The sequence below is a fragment of the Melospiza georgiana genome, chromosome 1 (assembly GCF_028018845.1).
Source record: "Melospiza georgiana isolate bMelGeo1 chromosome 1, bMelGeo1.pri, whole genome shotgun sequence".
Classification (NCBI taxonomy): Eukaryota; Metazoa; Chordata; class Aves; order Passeriformes; family Passerellidae; genus Melospiza; species Melospiza georgiana.
The window spans coordinates 73,924,400-73,930,399 of NC_080430.1; positions in this window are offsets into that span (position 1 = coordinate 73,924,400).

Sequence of the window (6,000 nt, forward strand, 5' to 3'; positions counted from 1 at the left end):
TTAAAAAGGAAATAGCAAGAAGCGACTATTCTGGTCCCATTTTCACTAAAAAGGTGTCATGTCAAATTACCTTTGACCACTTCCTAATCAAGTTTCTCCAGTCATCACATTTTTTTCTTCTACTCATCCTGAAAAAGGATGTATCTTAATACTGGGTATTTAAATAGCTGTTCTAGACATTTTCCTGAAAGTCAAGACCACTACTGAAGAATTTAATGAGAAAATTTTCAAGTTAGAATTCAGTGAAGCTTTGAAGATTAAAGCATTGCAAGGTTTGCTGATCATTAAAATAATGTTTTAGTAAGCTGAAGGTAGATTGTTGATATTGGAAAAGGTCTACATCACCTTTTCAGGGTAATGAATTCTGGATGTGGCAGAGAGAAATAAGCTGGAGCTGAGATAAACCACTGAGCTCATAAAATGATACCTAGATTCATAATTTATTGAAACAAAAATGAAACATTGTTTTGCTTTTTTTACACAGACATGACCAGATATAATTGATACAGATGCCAATGACCAAACATAAGCAATGCCATAGAATTGAGTACAGAACTTGCTTTGGGATATTCTTCAACTAAATTACTCCAGAATAATTGCAGTGTGAATAACTCTTACTCTGGTGGTGTGCAGTGCACTAAAAAGCAGGATGATTCTGAACTTTACCTCAACACAGCAAACTATAACTTTTCATTACATTAGCCAGTTGGCATGTTTATAGGTGATTACTACAAAGAAAAAAAAAATGTAGAATTTTTTGTGGTGATCAATGAAAGTGATGCTCATTGCAGCTCTTGTCACCTCTGTATTGCCCATGGATAATCTCTGTTCATTGTTCCACCTGGGAAAACCTGTAGGAATGTGAGTACAGTGCTGCAAATTCTCTTGTAGTCGTCAATAAGAGCAGTGTAGCATAAGAGCAGACTCTATCTCTCTTTCCATGACCCAAGAAAGTGTTTACAGCACAGCTCTTGAGTGAGAGGGGAAAAGAGAGGTATCAACAAGTTATGAGTCACTCCTTCAAGGTTCTGCGTATGTTTTGATTCCTTTATATAGCCGATGTTGGTACCCTTCATTGGTTTATTTGAGGTTGGACACTTACACCATGAGTTTACTCCCCTGAGGAGCCATGAAGTAAGAAGGAGCCCTGAGGCATTTTCACCTCTCTGTGCACACACATCATCCCTGACAGACAGCTCTCCAGACACTACTCAGACAGCTGGCTAGTTGACTCTCTATTCTTATGCATGAGTTTTATTCTCACAGTGATTTTCCTGAATCTTTGCTGCTGTATTACATTTGCCTATTGGTTTTATATGCCTCATTATCTATTCTTCATTAGTTAATTCAATTTTTCCTCTCAGGTCATGTTTTCAGGACCTCTGGTCATTCTCACTGCTGTTCTCTGGACTTCCTCCAGCTGGTCTGTGTCTCTTTTTAACCATGAGTCAGTAAGGTTAATGGAATTTAAATTTACACTATTGCATGACTGATGCTTAGTTCTCTGAGCTTGTTTTGCTAATGCTCTTACACTGTACTTTACTGCATTATTCAAAACTATATGAAAGATTTGCCTAAGAAGCTTATGTGTAATTTTTGTTTGTTTGTATGGTAAATCCTCTCCATAATGTTTAGAAATTATCTATAATGATCACAAACAAAAGCCATTCATTAAAAATTTATCAAGAAGGATTTGGATGGTTGTTTTTGCAGCTGCAAATTCAGTAGTTAGCAGAAATTGTTAATTAATCACTTTTCATGCACTTTCATTTCAGAATCCAGGAAAACAGAAACATGGTCCTGACTTCTGTGCTTTTCATCCCTGTATGCCAACAGAAACAGAATTATTCTCAACATATTTCCTCAAATGTCTTCTTCCAAGTCCCACAGATGGAGCAACTGTAAATCTTTTTCTGCCAAACTGTAGCTGTTGGCCTAGTCCCTGGTAGCAATAATTTGCATATTATTGAGTTCCACACCCATAATAGGACAGGAGCTCTCATATCAGGAAAAAAAAATAAAAAAACAGACCCATTTTCCAAAGTCAATTTTACCTTACACAATAGGATTCACATATGCCTCAGGTCTGGATGATTCTCACTGAAAATGTAGACCTCTTTGTTTTCTTTGCAAATACCACTATGTTTCAGAGACTTTCTGCAGCAGAGTTTTCCTTTAACTAAAAAAGAATGCTGATTTTTCTGATTTGAAGTAGGGGTTATAAGCCCTTGTGTAACTATCGATTTGTTAAAGCAGAACGACTCCTCTCTTTTATGTGTGATAACAGCAAGAGAGAATTCATTTTGTGAATTCTTCACTGCTATTTAAAGAGATCAGATGATTGTTTGGCACAATTGAAACAATGTGAAAAGATATTATTTTGTCCAGATTTCCTCAAAGGTCCTCTGTCACGGTTTTAAAATTTGTTCTTTCTTTTTCTTATATTGTTTACAGTTTGCAGTAGCCTAAAGTCTATCTAGTTGACATGGGAATCTCAACTCAAAAAAGGATTAAGCCCAAGCAAGAATAATTGCAGAGAGGTTTTTTCTTTCAAGCATTACTGTTATAGAAGAGGGATAGTCATGCACAAAAACAAGCTCTATGTCAGCTGGCACGGATAAAACAAAGATCATCTTTACTTTGGAGGGCTTCTTTCCAAACAGCCATGCTGACTGCTCATGGGTGCTGCTGGTGAGCGCTGCAGCTCAAGGAGTAGTGCTGGACAGAACAGCACAAATGCTGCTGCAGAGCAGCAAGAGGGTACAGCTGGGTCTCCACTGGATGAAACAGACCCTCTACTACAGATTTTCTTTCTTCTGTGCTCCTGCTATGGATAAGCACCACTTCAAACTCAACCGCCTGCTGGCTGGCCCCCCAGCATTGTTCTGGCTCTTTTAAAGCTGGTTTTCCCTAGAGATGATGTAAAGGGAAAGAAATAATAAAATGTGCTAGAGACAGCACAGCACTACATTAGAAAGGGGGAAAAAGTTATGTTTCCTGGTAGTGTGCTCCTCCAAACCATAGCAGTATCTTCTCCCCCTCCTCCGCTCTGTCTTCAAAAGAATGGATGTTTTCTATCACCTTGATACAACATTTGACATTCCTGACATATCCTGCTTTATTCTAGATACTATCATGCTGCACATGCTACATTTCAAATATAAGCTGAGATAAAGAAAGATTTTAGCAGGAGGAATGTTTAGTTCTTGCCTTTTTTGTTTTATTAAGTAGGTCTTTCTGCCGTTTGAAAGGTCCTCTGCAACTGATTTCCCATGCTGATAAGTTGTTTCTTTCTCCGTCTTTCCTCACAAGTCTGAGTACAGAATTTCCAGCTGGCCTAACTTCTCAGTTTAATTGCTTTGAGTGTTTGAACCAGAGCAAGATGCTATTTTTATATTCCTATTTGTTGACATACTGCAAGGAGAGATAGATATCCCCATCCTCTGCAGAGTCAGTTTCATAGGGCAGCACAGCTCAAATGTCATCAGGAAAATAATACAGGTACTGGTTCTCTTCTTCACTATTCACTGTTAACTTTATTTCTTTGTTCTAACAGTTCTTGTCACACATCATGAGGGCTAAATGCTGGCCTAAGGAAAATGCAGAAAGAGAGTCAGATATCCTTCGAAAGGAATTATGCTCATTAATGAGAACATTTACTCTCTTAAACATCTCTTAAGAATTTGAGACTGAGAGATATCTTCACTTCCTTCAAGAGAGAAAATATTTTATGTTCCCATTTGTCTTTTAGCATATTAATAAAGAGATGTTAGGCTATTATTTCTCCTTTAGTTCATACTGAGAATTTTCAGATTGCTGGGAAAATGTGAACCAGGTGGTTTTGGAGGCAATTTCAGAAATATTGAGCTCACTTCCATAATAGAAGCACTTTTCTTTGTCTCAGCTTTGCCAAGTATAATGTTACAGATTCAATTTATTCTTAATTTTGTTGTGGTTATTTAAATATTTGTCCAAGTTTTATCTATAAAACTTCAAATTCAAAACATTTCTGGGGTAAGCTCTAAGACAGCAAGCTAAGCTGCCCATCCTTACCTCACACTAATGTGCAAACATGCACAAACACAGGCACACACATTTTGGCAAATGGATTCAGTGTTTCTTATGGCTTAATATACTCCTTTACCATTTTAATACCTAATCAGATAGAGCTGCTGGTACTTGTAAACTGGAAAGGTAACACAAACCTGAAATAACTTTAAGGCAATAGACACTGAAGGAGAGCCCACCAATCCCTTGGGAAACTCAATTTACTGGCCCTTATTTTCATACTGCCCTTGGCAAACGGAAAGAAAAACTAGAACACAGAGTCAATAAGATAGCTCATTCAAGTATTAATTATGAGTAAATAAAAGAGAGAACCAGCAGGAGGGAAACATTAATATTTTCCATTCACCAGACTCAGCATCCAGTAACTACTGAAATACACAGCTTGTGTTCCAGTTTCCATCTGAAGCATATTGGTTTGGCATCACAAGAGTTACCAAATTACAAACTGCTATTAGTTATGTCCCTACATACTCAGTAATTAAAGCCATATCTGCAAATATGCATAAGTATTCTCTGGAGACAACTGGAGCACTAATGAAGGGTTATTTTAATTCTGGCTGAATTTTGGTAGCTAGAGATAGAAGCTGTAGCCCACAGCACAAGCTGCAGCACAGAAATGTCTGGCTCTCAGTCATGTTTTCTTTCCTTGTGCTCACATGTGCAAGCAGAGAAGCACCTAATACAGTTTTTTAGGAATATAAAACAGAGGCAAAACACACTCTAGTAGTGTTATGAAGTTATGTCATGGGTTTTTTATTATTAATGCATGTAATAACTCAATTCACGTCTGTTCTAGACATTATTATTGTTCCCTTAAAGGTCTTCTACCTACACCTATGCAGACCTATAGCTTGAAAATATGCAATGCAGCTGTGAGCATCTCTATGGTTAGAGCTTCGTGAATTGCAAGAAGCATGAACCTTATTCTCAGTATCTTTCACAGTAATACATGTTATCAGCAGAACAAAAGTGAGCAGAACTGAAGGATGCTTTCTATTTGTGAGTGAAGTGTCAGGGCAATTATCTTAGTGCTACAGAGCTGCTCAGTGCAAGGAAGAAAATTGCAACAGGAAGAATTTTCAGGGAGATGTAGGAACTGGTTTCTAGCTGCTGTATACTTGAAAAGTTTGCAATGTAATGTGCCAAACCAAATTGTGTGGTGGTCTTACTGAGGTTTTCTTTACTTGAAATGGGTAGGTGCAAGTGTAAAAAAGTGCACACATTCACTTTTTTGACATAATGGTTAAATCCATTGCTGAACTATTCAAACTCAATATATATTTGTAAAAACTTGTAGAACAGCATGTTCCAAAACTCTACATACAGAGACTCTCTCAAGGAGAGAACCTGAATTCTGCTTGTGTTCATGTGTCTGATATTACCATTAGCTAGGTGAAAACCAAACCAGACAAACAAAAAAACAAAGGGAATAAATGAAAATTCAAACCAATGCAGAGTACTAGACCTGGGGATGCATGTGGAGTTTGGGCCTCCTGAATGCAGCCACAATTGCACAGTTCCATGAAAGGGGGGCATATATGTCAGACAGGAGATGAGGAAACACAAGTGATTTAAATAGAAATGCTGCTGCATATTCCATTTCAGAATCTGACTCTTGTAATACAATGCAGTAGATCACCAGAAGTAAGGTATGGAAAAAGCCTTGAAGAAAAGTAGTTTCTACAGTGTTCAATGACTTTCTCCGTTTTCTCCGACTGTCAAATCTTTTAGACTGTTTCTGCATTTAATTAAAGTACAGAGAAACAGTCAAATGGGAGGATTTTCCTTCAGTATAAATGTAAATATTATGTATCACCATGGTGCAGACACAAAAGTTTATAGAGAAAATTAAGGGCAGGTATTAACACTTACATATCCAATAACAAGCATGTTTGCTACAAAATGTGTGCATCTCCTCCCAGTAGGCCCAAT